Genomic DNA, 16,833 nt, shown 5'->3' with positions numbered 1-16,833 from the left:
ATAGTAACTGACCCACGGCTGATATTTTGTTGCAACAGTAGAGAAACCTTAGGTGCTCCTGATGGCTGCAAAAGTTCTTCGGATATGGTCTGATTTTACTTTTATTATTTTATGTCACTGGAATGCGTAGTTATGAGGCAGAACCTCTATTTTGCACAGCTGCCTCTCCTTCATGGGGTTTCTAGTTGTGTCCCATTTTTCTATAATGCATTTTTTCTTTTGCTTCTTGACCTTTGAGAATAAAGATTTCACATTTTGCAGAAATCCAAATGCTGCAATCAGAATAAAGCACGCAAATCCCAAACAGCTTGTGGCAAAATGCATGTATTATTAACTGAAGGTGCAAAAGGAAGTCTGTTTTCAGGAGATGGCAGAACTCCTGCCTTCCCAAACTCTTCTTCCATCTAATTGAATCAACTTTATCTTATAAGTTGGACAGACTTGGATCGCTTTAGGAAAGGAAATGAAAAGCTTGGGCTCCAGGGAGGAGGGCTTCTTGTAATTCTTGATTTAGTGTTACAGTGCATTTAAACTCTATTGCAGATTAATCTAACCAATAGAATCTGAAGCCAGACAACTGTCCCTGCAGAATTCTGGCTTGGAGCCCTGAAAGGTAAACCTATCAAGAGCATAAAATGAAGGTCCAGTGCTGCAAATCCTCTGTCTTGTCTAAATAGTCCCACTGAAATTGTCACAGAATTCCTCACACTACAAACCTTCTTGGCTTTCATTTTCTTTCTCCTCCACAACTTTGTGTGTGAAATATCATTCTTCCTCCCCCCCCCCTTCCTTTGAATAGCAAGCTTTAGCTTTGCTCAGCATAAAGTAAGGGCCCTCCTTGATGGTTATCCAAATACACTAATATCTTTATTGAGAGGGATTCGTTTTGCCTGTCAAGTTCAGTTTATTATTATTACTATCTCTGACTTACGAGTTGACATCTTGGGGAAAACATGTTGCAAAGCAGAGTTTCCAAAACTTCCGGCAGCTGAGCTACACTCTCCCATCCTGGAGTTAAATTCGGTCTTTGTATGAAGCATCTAAGTCACACCTTGTGTGTGTGTTATAAGGGGGGCATAGGTGCCTGCTCTTCTACCAGACTTGGTAAGCCTATGAACTGGGATTTTGGTTCTTTGTCTTAGTGCCTCATCTCTTATGAGTATAATAATTACCGTATTTTTTGCTCTATAAGACTCACTTTTTCCCTCCTAAAAAGTAAGGGGGAATGTGTGTGTGTCTTATGGAGTGAATGCAGGCTGCGCAGCTATCCCAGAAGCACAGAACAGCAACAGGGATTGCTGCTTTCGCTGCGCACAATACCTTTTGCTTTTCTGGTTTCTGAGATTCAGAATATATTTTTTCTTGTTTTCCTCCTCCAAAAACTAGGTGCGTCTTGTGGTCTGGTGCGTCTTATAGAGCAAAAAATACGGTATTTTGCTCACCGTGTGGCACCACAGATAGCCTTAGTCCTCTTTGAAGACATAATGCATGTGTCTTTCCCCACCCCCTTATTATTCAAAGTGGGCAGTGAATGACTAAAGCTGCTCCACAGTTATGTATTTCCACTTAAATATACAGAACTTCTGGGGGCTGGATAGACCTGATATTTGGTCTCATGGTAGCTTAGTGGAAGAGTAACTAGTTTGCATGCAATGGTCCTTGGTTCAGCCCCTGGCATCTCCAAGTAGGTCTGGGGGAGAAGTCTGTCTGAAAGCTTGGAGAGCTGCTGCCAGCCAGTAGACAATACTGAGTGTTCTGCCTTGGTATAAGGAAGATTCTTATGTTGCCTAGTATTTCTACAGGATGTTTCATACATTATATGGCTGCCAATATGAATCTGACTACTAGTATACACTCAACAGAAAGTTGTAGCCAGTCCTGATTCCTTAATGAGTGCAACTATATGGTACACAAGATTGAAAACATGTTTTTTTACTTGCTCTTTTTGAATCCACACTTTATGTTACTAAACGTACAACACGAGATATAACGCTTGAAGCGACTCATTTTCTTTTGAATCCTATTGTTTTCATGCAAGCGCAAGGAGAACAATTTGCCATGTAGGTTATTTTGTATTGACCCCTATTCTCACTTTCAGAACTACCTTGAAATATTTTTTTTTAGAAAAACAGCCTAACAAACATTCATCCCTAGTAATGAATTACCATATGGATACATCTTGTAAAGAGATTATCTCCATTCATTTCTTCTTATAAAGTTCTCAGAAGGGAAAGCATCGTCCCAATGCACAGAAGCAATTTTTCTTTTCAATGGATCCTGTGACTCAAATCTAAAAACCTCTGCTCTCTGAGGAATGCTTTCCAAATGTTTACTTACTTCTTGATTCCTGATAGACAGTTTTTGTTTTTAAAAAAAATCAGGTGAGCTGCTGCTTTTGAAAGTTATACTGCTTTATATTGTTTGAAAGATGGGTAGCACTGATTAACCTAACAGCCTGCATTTTCTCTGCAGGATTAATATTGTTTCACCTTTTCTTCTTCAGATTTTCAGCCCTACCAATAGGCAAAGTAAGGCAGCTACATGAGGTGGCAATATGCTGGGTAGGCACGTGCTGGGGTAGGAAGTGGTAGGTCATTCCACGTCATGTCAGCATGGTCATGTCACCCACCATCTCAGATTTTGGTGAAATTTAGTGTACACCCTTCCCTTATGGTTGAAAGAAACCCTCTTAAATTCTTCCCCTCTGTCTCAAATGGTTTTAATTTTATAGCACTCCAAAGTTTTGTGAAATCTGCAATGCCTGTCCCTCTTAACATTCAGAAAACATCTGAAGGCAGCCCTGTTCAGGGAAGTTTTTAATATGTGATATTTTAGTGTATTTTTCATCTCTGTTGGAAGCCGCCCAGAGTGGCTGGGGAAACCCAGCCAGATGGGCGGGGTACAAATAATAAATTATTATTATTATTATTATTATCTTAAAAACCTTGGCACATGTACATTTTATTTTTTCCCCTCCATAACCAAGTATGAGATCTCTTTGAAATCTTACACAGAGATCATTAAGAGGATGAGGATTTCAGGAAAAAATACACCAGCACTCAAAAGATTTTATAAATGCCTAATTATTTTTTTTTATAAATGTGCTTTTTTGGGTGGAAAACATAGGTTTAGAAAACCTCTATTTTCAGTGTTTGGGTATGATGGAACCCAAAGTTTTTGATGTTGATAATTATTGCAAAGACATGCTCTTTCTTGACAAAGAATGAAATTTATGGGTTTTTTATTCCTTGTAATGAAAATGCTATGCTTTTTGGACATTGGGGGGGGGGGTGGCTACTCGGTACAACTTTCCTACAGTCCATAGCTGTGATAAAAAAATATTAATGAAACAAAGTTGTTCATCATAAAAATTAACATAATATTGGTTATTGTAAATTTTTTCCAAAACACCTTTCCCTTCACAGAAAGACATAATATCTAAGTGGGTAGAATGGAGCATGGTCCTGCCTCCCCCCCCCCCCCCCCTTAAAGAAAGCAAATGTGTTGGCTGTGAAATGATTCAAGGACTGGGGTTTTTAGGCAAGACTGCAGGCAAGATGGAGCCATGACCACCAAGCACCTTGGCATCTGACCTACTATTAATGCAACTGTTGATCATTATACATTCTAAAATATGCCCTTGCTGAGCTTTTTGAGTAGATTAGCCAGCTAGCTGACTGGTTGCTAGTTTCTCCAAGGAGGAGTAGGGCAACCAGGTTATTGGAATGATAGTGAATGCCCATGGAAGGTACTGATTTGGAAAGATGAAGGTTGTCCCTTTTAGGACAGGAAAAAGGGTCTTAGGATGATATTTGTAGCGAATGGGTCTGATGGAGGAGCAAGCCCTCTCCCCATTTCAGCTCTGCCCTAGGCACAAATAAAAGAACCTGGTTTATGAGCGTGAGATAAAATAAATCTTACCAAAAACTTAACTAGTGACTGGGGTGAGTTTTCTGATCAGGCACAGCATTTATTGTCTTCTGTGATGTTTTTATTGTGCCCTTGCTTCTAATTGGATGTGGGGGGATTGGTTTTACACAGCACCCTCTTGCATAACTTGGCTACATGCCGCATAGCCTCCCTTGTGAAACTGTGTTCCTCAAAAATGGACAAAAAAAATCTTATCAGTTGTGTTTCACATAAATAGAAGAATTGTTTTGGTTGCGCGATTCCTTTTCATCGCTCTTTTGCACAGATTAGCCATGTTTAGTAGTATGAAATTGTCACTTAATCAGTTCATCAGGGAGTTCTCTACTGCAGAAGTGACAGAATCAACGTGGAACTGTTTGACAGGGGGAAGGTTCCTAATGAGAGAAGAAGGTGGGGGGTAAAGGAGTTCTCTGACACTTATATTTTGAAATATAACTAAGCGTGATTTATCTCCCTTTGCCAGTGTCTGCTACCAATGTTCAATTTACATTAATAGCTGTGGAAATGACAGTTTTTACTGTCGTATGCATTGGCTTGTTATTAAGGCTATGCCTGATTTGACAGGACAATTTTTCTATTATTGTTATTACTCATAATACACACACACACACACTTTACACATCAACTGCCTCATCTGATCACCTTTGGCATGTCAGACTAGTTAATTTACGCATAATCATATTTTGGGTTTTAATTCTCACAACATCAGACACCCACAAGGAGAAACAAATTAACACTTAACCAAGGATGCATTTAAGAAAAGGCAAAGCAAGAGAGAGAAAGAGAGAGAGAGAAATTATCATTTTAGAACTGGGTGTCTGCTTGCATTCCTATTTTTTGTGGATGAGTTATTTATTTCAGAGCTGCTGGCAGATTGTATTTGCTCTCCAAATAAGTTTGCCTCAGTGGTATTTTTATTGTTCCCGTAATTGAGTGTGCTGAAGAAAAGGGCTCTCCCCAAGTTTACCACATCCGTTCTAGCCAAGTATAACATGAGTGTGATTTATGGGAAGACAACAACCTTGGATCTCATTCAATCACATCATCAGTTTTAAGCTGGCTGCCTAATAAGTAGCAGGCTTTCCCCCCGCCATCACCCCCCTTATATGACTTTGTCTCCAGATGGTTTGGCGTGTTACCCAGCACGACGACAATATTTTTTTCCATTTCTCATCACTTTTGTTGCAAAAGTGTCTTTCTTGCTTTGTGTGAAAGTGTTACAAAGAAAGGGGTTTGGGGAGCCAAGACCTGTCTTTGGGCTTTCACTGGTATCTAAGAAACCGTTTCAGATACGCGGACTAGAAAGCAAGGCCTTGTGTCAACTTATGTTTTATGCAAAGATGCCCATCCAATTCATGAAAGATGCCGTAGAGTTCATAAGGAAGGTGACTTAGCTCCCAGTGTAAAATGGAACATTACTGCTTTGGTGGGGAGGGGGAGGGGAAATGACACCGACTCATTTGCATATTTATTTATCTTTGTGATTTTTCTCCCACCACATAGCTTCAAAGAGGTGACTAAAAAGCTATAAAAGGAAATTCAAAAGATAAAATAACATATACAACTCATTAGAAAAGCGTCTATAACAATTGATGGCACAAAAGCAGCAAAACAGATCCAATAATGTTTTGGTGGTGCCTGAGGAAAAATCAATAGGTTTTCCAGATGTTTGCCAGGATTTGCTGGTTGTTACCAGTTGCTTAAATATTAATACAACATGGCCTATGAAACCTTTCTGGTTGAAGGCACATGTCAGAAAGTTTTTCCTTATGTTTAGTCAGAATCTCTTTTCTTGTAACTTGAAGCCATTGGTTTGGGTCCTAGTCTCCGGAACAGGAGAAAAGAAGCTTGCTCAGCCCTTCATGTGACAGACCTTTTGATATCTCCTCTTTTCCAGGTTAAACATACTCAGTTCCCTCGAGCGTTCCTCATAAGGCCCTTGGTCGTCTTGGTTGCCCTCGTCTGCACACATTCCAGCTTGTCAATATCATCCTTAAATTGTGGCATCTAGAACTGGACACAGGACTCAGGTGTGGTGTCACCAAGGCAAAATAGAGTGGTACTATTCCTTCCCTTGATGTGGACTCTACACTTCTGTTGATGCATCCTAAAATATCATTAGCTTTTTTGCAGCTGCATCACACTGTTGGCTGATGTTAAACTTGTGGTCTGCTAAGACTCCTGGATCTTTTTCACACATACTACTGGCAAGCCATGTGCCCCCCCCCCAATCTTATATTTGTGCACCTGGTTATTCTTGCCTAGATGCAGAACTTTTTTTGTTTAGTCGTTTTTTTTTTGTTTAGTCGTTTAGTCGTGTCCGACTCTTCGTGACCCCATGGACCAGAGAACACCAGGCACTCCTGTCCTCCACTGCCCCCCGCAGCTTGGTCAGACTCATGCTGGTAACCTCGAAAACACTATCCAACCATCTCGTCCTCTGTCGCCCCCTTCTCCTTGTGCCCTCCATCTTTCCCAACATCAGGGTCTTTTCCAGGGAGTCTTCTCTTCTCATGAGGTGGCCAAAGTACTGGAGCCTCAGCTTCACAATCTGTCCTTCCAGTGAGCACTCAGGGCTGATTTCCTTCAGAATGGAGAGGTTTGATCTTCTTGCAGTCCATGGGACTCTCAAGAGTCTCCTCCAGCACCATAATTCAAAAGCATAAATTCTTCGGCGATCAGCCTTCTTTATGGTCCAGCTCTCACTTCCATACATCACTACTGGGAAAACCATAGCTTTAACTATACGGACCTTTGTTGGCAAGGTGATGTCTCTACTTCTCAAGATGCTGTCTAGGCCTGCAGAACTTTACATTAGTCCTTATATGATTTTGGGAGTTAGGGCCCAGTTTTCCTACTGTTAAAGTCATCTTGAATCACAATTCTGTCTTCGGTTACATTGGCCACCCTTCCCGGTTTGGTGTCATCTGCAAATTTGAAGAGCATCCCCTCAATACCTTCATCTAAGTCATTTATAAAGATGTTGAACAACTGCTGGCCCAGGTCAGAACTCTGTGGTCCCCCATGTGTCACTTTTTCCAGAATGATGAGGAACTGTTAGTAAGCATTCTCACTGGTTCTCACTGGCATTCTCAGCTGGTTCAGTCAACCAACTACAAATCCACCTAAGTGACTTTGTCCAGCCCACATTTTATTAGCTTCTCTGCAAGAATATATTGGGGGACATGGTCAAAAGCCTTACTGAAATCAAGATACACTATGTGCAGGGATTCCATTGATCCACCAAGCTGGTAGCTCTATGAAGAAAAGAAATGAGATTCATCTTTGAAGCACCCATGAATGTATGGCTGCAAAACATACCCATTAGGGAGAGTGCTCTAACTAGATCTATGTTGCCAAAATAGCCATGGTCTTTCTCTGCACAAGTGTTCTCTTTGTGATGCACATCAAAACCAGACATATAAAACCACTCTGAAATGTGCTTTTTCTTGAAAGCAGTGCACTTTTTCCTGTTTCTGGGGCCTTGGTTTGCTTTAGGGGTGGGCAGAGATCACGACTGAGATTTTCAGAGCCATATGTTGCCATAGTTTTTTTTACTTGTTTTTTGCTTGAAGCTTCTCCTTTTCTCTAACCAGAAAGCAAAAAGTCACCGAGCCAGATGATGTTCTTGCATTCAGTGGCACTTCACAATTATTCAATATTCAAATAGTAACAGTGAGAAGCTGTGCGTGGGGTATGGGATTATTCTACTTTAGTAGGAGTGTTACAATCTGTTACTTTGGAAATAGTTCATTGCTGTTTGCCTAAATGTTGTGTCCCAAACCAATTAATGCTAAACCACTGAATAATTTCAGTGAATTCATCCCTTGTTTCTTTCTCATCCTCTACTTATCCTTTTCTTATCTGGTATGTCTTTTGATGTTTCGAGCCAGAAACTGTCACATTTAAGTAAAATAATTTACTTAGTTGGCATAGTACTAGGAGCAGTAGGAGTAGGATGTATGACTGTTGGGGAATTTCCATATTATAAATGTTTAATAATAATACATCAGAGTCTCAGTGTCTTGTCTGTCTGTCTACTATAGCTGTTAGTTTGTAGAGCTTTCAAAAGAAAAGACCCAGAACCTATGGAAGGCTCTGGTGCACATGTGTGTTTCAACTGGGGCTTTCAGCGCCTAACTGCAACACTTTATATATCACCTGACACACTGAGCTACATTTCTCAAAGGTGCTGCTTGGCTGTAATCCAAGCATGGCCGTTTGACTGAGCTACTCATGGGTCCATGGGCCAATTAATTCCACCAGGCCTTAAGCAGAGGAGGAAAATTGGTGGTCTCCAGATGTTCTGGACTTCATCTCTCATCTATCCCAGGCAAGGGTGGCAGGAGTTACACTTATGTGATATCTGGAGGGCCACAAGTAAACAATATATGAGGGTCACCTTGTAGCCCATTTTATGAGCAGCTTCTCTTAATGTGAGAGGTTCCTGCCAGAGTAAGCTTCTGCCCTCTTTCCATGCACATTTCGAATGTGACCTCATGTTCATCTTGGATTCCTCTACCTGCTTCTTCCGGACTTCTTGAACTTTGATCATTGCTTTTAGAACTTTACTTTCTGCCTGCCTTGGATTACACTATGTTCCTTTGGCTGCTTTGCCCTGGGATAACCCGGTGCAGAGGAGGACCTTCAGTAATCCCAGCTTTCCTGAAGACACCCTAGAAAAATGCTGAAAGTGGGCACATTGTTGGTTGCTGTTAGCATCTGTGTGCCTCAAGAGACAATGGACCTGCTGTGGATCCAGAGTCTGGTAACTCATACTGCTGCCTCCCACATTGTTTTTGCTGAGTTAGCAGCACCAAAGCGATGTCTCTGGGGTGAAAGCCTTGGGTGTGTATATGGAGGCCCTGGGCTGCTCAGAGGACAAGATCTCCCTCTTGGCCTTGTTGATATGATCCAAAGTAAAGCAGAGGAATGCATTTGGCAGCAGCTTGGCTGCAGGAGTTGCTGGAAGGAGGTGTATGGTTTCAAAATTAAAAGTAGGTTGTATGTTGCAGACTCTGGTTGGAAGGTAGGAACAACTGGCAAGTTTGGCCTTGGAGATCAAAACGAAGCAGGGCAAAGGCTAATAGAGTTCTGTCAAGAGAACAAGCTGGTCATCACAAACACGCTTTTCCAACAACACAAGAGACGACTCTACACATGGACATCACCAGATGGGCAGCATCAAAATCAGATTGATTATATTCTCTGCAGCCAAAGATGGAGAAGCTCTATACAGTCAGCAAAAACAAGACCTGGAGCTGACTGTGGCTCAGATCATCAGCTTCTTATAGCAAAATTCAAGCTTAAACTGAAGAAAGTAGGAAAAACCACTGGGCCGGTAAGATACAATCTAAGTCAAATCCCTTATGAATACACAGTGGAAGTGAGGAACAGGTTTAAGGATTTAGATTTGGTGGACAGAGTGCCTGAAGAACTATGGATGGAGGCTCGTAACATTATACAGGAGGCAGCAACGAAAACCATCCCAATGAAAAGGAAATGCAAGAAAGCAAAGTGGCTGTCCAATGAGGCCTTACAATTAGCGGGGGAGAGAAGGCAAGCAAAATGCAAGGGAGATCGTGAAACATACAGGAAATTGAATGCAGATTTCCAAAGAATAGCAAGGAGAGACAAGAAGACCTTCTTAAACAAGCAATGCAAAGAAATAGAGGAAAGCAATAGAATGGGAAGAACCAGAGATCTGTTCAAGAAAATTGGAGATATGAAAGGAACATTTCGTACAAAGATTTCCATAATAAAGGACAAAAGTGGAAAGGACCTAACAGAAGCAGAAGACATCAAGAAGAGGTGGCAAGAATACACAGAGGAATTATACCAGAAAGAAACGGATGTCTCATATACCCCAGGTAGTGTGGTTGCTGACCTTGAGCCAGACATCCTGGAGAGTGAAGTCAAATGGGCCTTAGAAAGCACTGCAAATAACAAGGCCAGTGGAAGTGATGGTATTCCAGCTGAACTATTTAAAATTTTAAAAGATGATGCTGTTAAGGTGCTACACTCAATATGCCAGCAAGTTTGGAAAACTCAGCAGTGGCCAGAAGATTGGAGAAGATCAGTCTACATCCCAATCCCAAAGAAGGGCAGTGCCAAAGAATGCTCCAACTATCGCACAATTGCACTAATTTCTCACGCTAGCAAGGTTATGCTTAAAATTCTACAAGGAAGGCTCAAGCAGTATGTGGACCGAGAACTCGCAGAAGTGCAAGCTGGATTTAGAAGAGGCAGAGGAACCAGAGACCAAATTGCAAACATGCGCTGGATTATGGAGAAAGCTAGAGAGTTCCAGAAAGACATTTACTTCTGCTTCATTGACTATGCAAAAGCCTTTGACTGTGTCGACCATGGCAAACTATGGCAAGTTCTTAAAGAAATGGGAGTGCCTGATCACCTCATCTGTCTCCTGAGAAATCTCTATGTGGGACAAGAAGCTACAGTTAGAACTGGATATGGAACAACTGACTGGTTCAAAATTGGGAAAGGAGTACGACAAGGCTGCATTTTGTCTCCCTGCTTATTTAACTTATATGCAGAATTCATCATGCGAAAGGCTGGGCTGGATGAATCCCTAGCCGGAATTAAGATTGCCGGAAGAAATATCAACAACCTCAGATATGCAGATGACACAACCTTGATGGCAGAAAGTGAGGAGGAATTAAAGAACCTTTTATTGAGGGTGAAAGAGGAGAGTGCAAAATATGGTCTGAAGCTCAACATCAAAAAAACGAAGATCATGGCTACTGGTCCCATCACCTCCTGGCAAATAGAAGGGGAAGAAATGGAGGCAGTGAGAGATTTTACTTTCTTGGGCTCCATGATCACTGCAGATGGTGACAGCAGCCACGAAATTAAAAGACGCCTGCTTCTTGGGAGAAGGGCAATGACAGGCCTAGACAGCATCTTGAGAAGTAGAGACATCACCTTGCCAACAAAGGTCCGTATAGTTAAAGCTATGGTTTTCCCAGTAGTGATGTATGGAAGTGAGAGCTGGACCATAAAGAAGGCTGATCGCCGAAGAATTGATGCTTTTGAATTATGGTGCTGGAGGAGACTCTTGAGAGTCCCATGGACTGCAAGAAGATCAAACCTCTCCATTCTGAAGGAAATCAGCCCTGAGTGCTCACTGGAAGGACAGATTGTGAAGCTGAGGCTCCAGTACTTTGGCCACCTCACGAGAAGAGAAGACTCCCTGGAGAAGACCCTGATGTTGGGAAAGATGGAGGGCACAAGGAGAAGGGGGCGACAGAGGACGAGATGGTTGGATAGTGTTTTCGAGGTTACCAGCATGAGTCTGACCAAGCTGCGGGAGGCAGTGGAGGACAGGAGTGCCTGGCGTTCTCTGGTCCATGGGGTCACGAAGAGTCGGACACGACTAAACGACTAAACAACAACAACAACAAATTTCACACAGGGCTTTGTTTGAAATCTGATGTGAAGCTTAAACTGCTGCAGAAATGAACAAGAAACATTTTTTTGGGAGAAGAATGGTCCACAAAAGTAATGCTCATTAATAGACACATTTTTGCTGTCAAGCATAATTCAAGGTGATTAAAGTTCAAATTGCCTGTGTACAAGGTGGTCCTTCTCCCTGCTTTGGGGGATCTGTGGATGGAGGAGTTGCCCAAGATACATTTGCTATCCTAATTCTTCAATTTTTGTTCTCAGGAAGCTTACATACACCCATATCTAGGTGCTACTAGACATCAGCTAAGACATTTTATTTAAATTGCCCTTTGGACAATGATGAATCCTACTCTGTTTCATCTGCTTTGTATATGAATTATTTTAACTGCAAGTTTGTTTTGTTCGCATTGTACAGTTCTATTGATGTGAGCACCTTGTGGTAGGTAAACTGCCTGAGAGATCAAGCACAATTATAGACTCACAGAAAATTACAGCAGCTTCTCTGCACTTCAGGCTTGTATCTATATCAAAGAGTCAGCAGAATCATGTGATGCTTAAAGTGCAGGTGGAAAATTTTACATTCTAAAAGTTCCCCTGTTTAAAGAAAACCGAAACAAAATCTGTTCATAGAAAAATAGCACACTGGAGACCAGCCTAGGCTAGAACCTTTCTTTTCCTAAAGCAAGCTTTCTGTGGGCAGGGACTTTTTGGTGTGGGGCAACATTCAGATGTACTATCACACCCCAACCTGGATTCTAATACTCTGTTCTCCAAGTACAATCTCATTTGAAAAATTGGAGGCCCTTGGTAAACTGAGCTGCAATGCAGGCTGTGTTTGCTCCTTGAATGGCCATCAGAGAGTTTCACGTTTTTTCTCAGATTTGTTTATTCCTTAAGATTATTTGCCAAGTGCTTTGAATCACCGTTGAGAACGCGATGAAATTCTAAATGAGCTGTGTTTGGTTGAGTTGGATACAATACAAAGGTCACATATGTTTCTGTTTCCTGTGTGGAGGAAGATAACTCTCTAAGAATTAGATGTTGAGAATGAATGTGCATGTTAACTAATTTGTATTTTTCTGCAGAACAAACCACGGCATGTAACCACAGTTTGATGTGTGCTAGAAACTTTCCAGCAATTAACATGTTGGCCAAAAGCTAGAACAGCAAGCTTCCAAATGAATTGAGCTTATTTCTTACAGTCTGTTCTGCACAGTCCTTCAGATAAGAATCCCAGAACTCACATTTTATCTGGGCTGGGGGAGCCAGTAGCTCTCTATATGATGTTGGCCTCTCAACTCCCTTTAGCCCCACCAACAATGGCCATAAAATGGGGGTGGTTTGAGATGTAACCGCCCCGCAACATCTGGAAGGCCACAGGGTCCCCACCTTTGATTTATTTGTTCAAACAACAGTCTGCAGTGTGTGATATAAAGTCTCTTGCATCCTAGGAAATTTAGTATGTAGGGTTGTGGATTTTATAGTTCCATACAGGGACACAGTGACCCAAGGTCTGCAAGAGTTCTTATAGGCAGGGATCATTATCTCATGGTAACTATCTCTGTTGAACCCTTAGAGAGGAGAAGGAAGAACACAGACACGGTGATAGAGGAAGTTCTACCGTGTTTTCCTTAGTTTGTGAAGTTGCCTAGTGTTGGATGTGTCTGAAGTCAAAGCAAAATTAATGTAGGATTGGAAATGAGTGTCTGGAAATACTTTACTGGAGAAAGGGAAACTTCCTAGAAACTCACAGATAACTGCCTTTTATTGTGTATCTGTGATTTATAAATTCCAAGACATTCCCCCTGTTTACCAGGAACCTAGTATTTTCCAATACTTGTCTCTGGTACAAAAGAAATTTGCTCCCATTTTGCTTTTAAGGTTTTTTTGGAGGGTGCCTTATTAAAAACACGTTGTGTGCATTTTTTGCAGTAGAGTTGTCATTTTCCCAAGTTCCAGCTTCATCTGCTCTAAGATTAAACTTGTGCGTTAAAGGTGGAGACATCTTGGCTGTAGACGGTTTGGCATGCTTCAGCGCCAAGACACCATGCAACACACCATCAGGAAGAGACAGTTGATTGAAGAATGGCTAAGCTTTCAGAATAGAATTGTGTCTCTGTTTCCATTTGCTAAATGTTGGAGGAGAATGACATAACATCCATTTCATTTTTACTATTTTTAGCATTCTTTATTTTCGTTGTGCTTTTCCTTTCTTGCAGGTTGCAACAGGATTACAAGAGAGCACGGACCTCGAAATGACACGCTAGTGATGCAAAGGCAGTGAGTATTTTGAGAAAACCAGTTTTCTATTTTTAAAACTGTAATGACACCCTTTCTAGATTTCGACTTTTGTTTCCCAATCCTTTGACTTGGGTTCTGTTTAGATGGTAGTTTCTTCCACAGATGGTTTGCTGTTACAACAAGAAATCTGAAGCAGTGGAGAAGAACCCAAATAAGTGGCTGTGGAGGGGGGGGGGAGTAAAGTTTGTGCTTTTGTATTGTGTCATTCATAAACTCCTAGGTCTGCTATTGTGTGAACTGGGAGGGATTAGCACAGAAATCTCTTTGGTTTCAGTTTAACTGTAGATGTCTCATATGCTTCGTTGTAAGGGGCTGCCTAAGGCAGACAAGATCTCTTCTCTCTCTCCACCCCCACTGTCCTGATATTCCACATATTGAAGTTGCTTAGATTGGCTATTGTATCTGAGGACAGCAGGTTAGTTATGGGGGTGTAAATCAGGTTGTGTTGTATATATAGCTGCATCCTCCCAAAGAAAGGAACACATGCCGTCTCTCAGCATTTGCCACCTGAAGCAGTCTCCTTATTGCTTAATTGTAGGGCTGGCCTTGTTCATTGTGTCTCACACCTTCCTACTTACTCTTTGGCGCAATCTTGCGTACAATTAAAAGGCTCTGTTTGGAACCAGTGATAGGCAGTGGAATTTTTGGATGACCACATGATATCTACCAGTAAAGGGCATAGTCATGTGATCAATGTATCCAAATGACTTAACTCTTCCCAAGGTTCATGCACAGTTATTAAATGGATGCTGAGGACCCAAATCATGGATTGTATGTGAACAGAGTATCAGACATGTTCTTTCTTCAGTTTCATCCCTTTTAAATCAGAACCAGTGAAGGCAGTGAAGGTCCTGTGTGAGTGTCTGGAGGCGGTTGGAGGATGGATGGTGGCTAACAGATTAAGGTTGAATCCTGACAAGACAGAAATACTGTTTTTGGGGGACAGTGGGTGGGCAGGTGTGGAGAACTCCCTGGTCCTGAATGGGGTAACTGTGCCCCTGAAGGACCAGGTGCTCAGCCTGGGAGTCATTTTGGACTCACAGCTGTCCATGGAGACGCAGGTCAGTTCTGTTTCCAGGGCAGCTGTCTACCAGCTTCATCTGGTATGCAGGTTGAGACCCTACCTGCCCGTGGACTGCGCTCTACGTGGGGCTACCTTTGAAGGTGACTCGGAAACTACAACTAATCCATAATGCAGCAGCTAGACTGGTGACTGGGAGTGGCCACCGAGACCATATAATACCGGTCCTGAAAGACCTAAGTTTTTAATGTTTGATGTATTTATTGTGGTTTTAGTATTCTGTTGGGAGCCACCCAGAGTGGCTGGGGGAACCCAGCCAGATGGGCGGGGTATAAATAAATCATCATCATCATCATTATTATTAGGTGGGGTATAAATAATAAATTATCATCATCATCATCATCATCATCATCATCTCATCTCTGACTCCTCCCATTTCTCAGCTGCCTTCATTATTCTCTGTCTCTGACATTCCTCTTATTCCTGCTCACCTGTTTTTCTGCCCACGCTTTCTCTCTTTCCACATGTTCCCAAGGCAGCAGAGCCTGAGGATTAGAACCAATGATATTCACCTCTTCTGGTTCTTTGACACCAGTGTACACCAGTGGCTACAATGGGATGCATTCCCACCCACCTGCCCAGGTTGTTTGTGATTTCAGAACAATTGAGTTGCAGCAAGATGCCTCACCACTACATTATAGAAATCGAGTAGGATTTAATTAATGCTGCCATTTATAGCTAGTGCCTCATTAAGTCAGGTAGGGTCAAGAATACAGTGGTGCCTCGCAAGACGAAAAGAATCCGTTCTGCGATTCTCTTCGTCTAGCGGTTTTTTCGTCTTGCGAAGCAAGCCCATTGACGGCTTAGCGGATTAGCGCTATTAGCGGCTTAGCGGCTTTTAGCGGCTTTTAGCGGCTTATCAGCTTAGTGGATCAGCGGCTTAGCGGCTTAGAAAAAGGGGGGGGGGAAGGAGGAAAAAGTCAGAAAAACTCGCAAGACATTTCGTCTTGCGAAGCAAGCCCATAGGGAAATTCGTTTTGCGAAGCGCCTCCAAAACGGAAAACCCTTTCGTCTAGCGGGTTTTTCGTCTTGCGAGGCGTTCATCTTGCGGGGCACCACTGTACTTACATGGCTGCTCAGCGATATCTTATGGACTGTCCTTGGAGTTTTATGTAATCCAAAGCTTGGATATATATTAAGACTTTGATATTTGGTTTGGTTTTGAATGTAGTTTGGGGTTCTCATTGGTTTGTTACATTTTAATTGAATGTGACATGTTTAATTTGTCATTACCTACTCTTGGCTTATGGAATGTAGGTGGGGCTATCTGTTTAGATAACCAATTAATAAATCACCACCTCTCCAATTAATATGCATGAATTAAGTGGTTGATTATATATTTTAGTCAGTTTATCCCCCAGTGTGTTTTACTGTGCTGCTTACTTAATGTACTCATTGGATCTCTATTTAGTTCACTCAAGAACTCAGTACAGTCAATATCTTGTAATGAAAAACCCATCGATTCCACCTTTTATTTTAGTCCCGGTTGATGGCTTTCATCAGGAGCTATCAGATAACTCAATCACTGGCCCATTGAAAATTGTGCTTTAATCAATGGGTGAGACCATTTTGCTTAAGGGAGACTTTGGGAAAAGTCACAAGGAAAGAACACAATAGGGGGAGAACTGGAAATACAAATAATGCTGTAATTGAATCCTTTTGCCAGCATTTCAGACCTTGTGTTGATTTTTATTGTCTCCCCAGAGTAATACACTAATTCCTCAGCCACTTCCACAGTTAAGTAGAAACTGAAATCATGAACTTGCAGATGCTTCACTTGTAAGAGTGCCTATTGTCTACATCCAGGGAAGAAGTGATTTTTTAGGTCTTGATCGCTTCAGAAGCCATGTGCGTGGGAAGATTGGGCTTATTTTGTAGTCACTCTCAGCACACAGTAATTTGGCTGCTCCTGTCTGAATCAGTATCTTACACCATATGACGCACATTCATCTTGACTCTATGATATTCAATGTTAATTATACCCACTCATTGAAATCAGTGAAGTTATGTCCTTTGAGTTCAGTGCATCTATCCTGAGTATTACTTAGTTGGATACTCAGTTTCTTCAGTTATTGGAGATTGCAATAATTTTGAAA

General features: G+C 41.8%; 1 protein-coding gene across 10 annotated transcripts in view; it reads left to right on the top strand.

Moving 5' to 3' along the window:
• SEMA5B (semaphorin 5B) overlaps nucleotides 1-16,833 on the top strand; it is a 359,926-nt gene that overhangs the window by 104,739 nt on the left and 238,354 nt on the right. For all 10 annotated transcript variants that reach the window (XM_079993227.1, XM_079993226.1, XM_079993224.1 and 7 more), the window contains one exon: nucleotides 13,575-13,635. The gene's annotated coding sequence lies outside the window, so the exon portion shown is untranslated. The remainder of the gene's footprint in view (nucleotides 1-13,574; nucleotides 13,636-16,833) is intronic.

This window comes from Podarcis cretensis, assembly GCF_951804945.1.
Source record: "Podarcis cretensis genome assembly, chromosome: 1".
Lineage (NCBI taxonomy): Eukaryota > Metazoa > Chordata > Lepidosauria > Squamata > Lacertidae > Podarcis > Podarcis cretensis.
The sequence above is the reverse complement of the archived record's forward strand: the minus strand, read 5'-3'. Positions and strand labels throughout refer to the sequence as shown.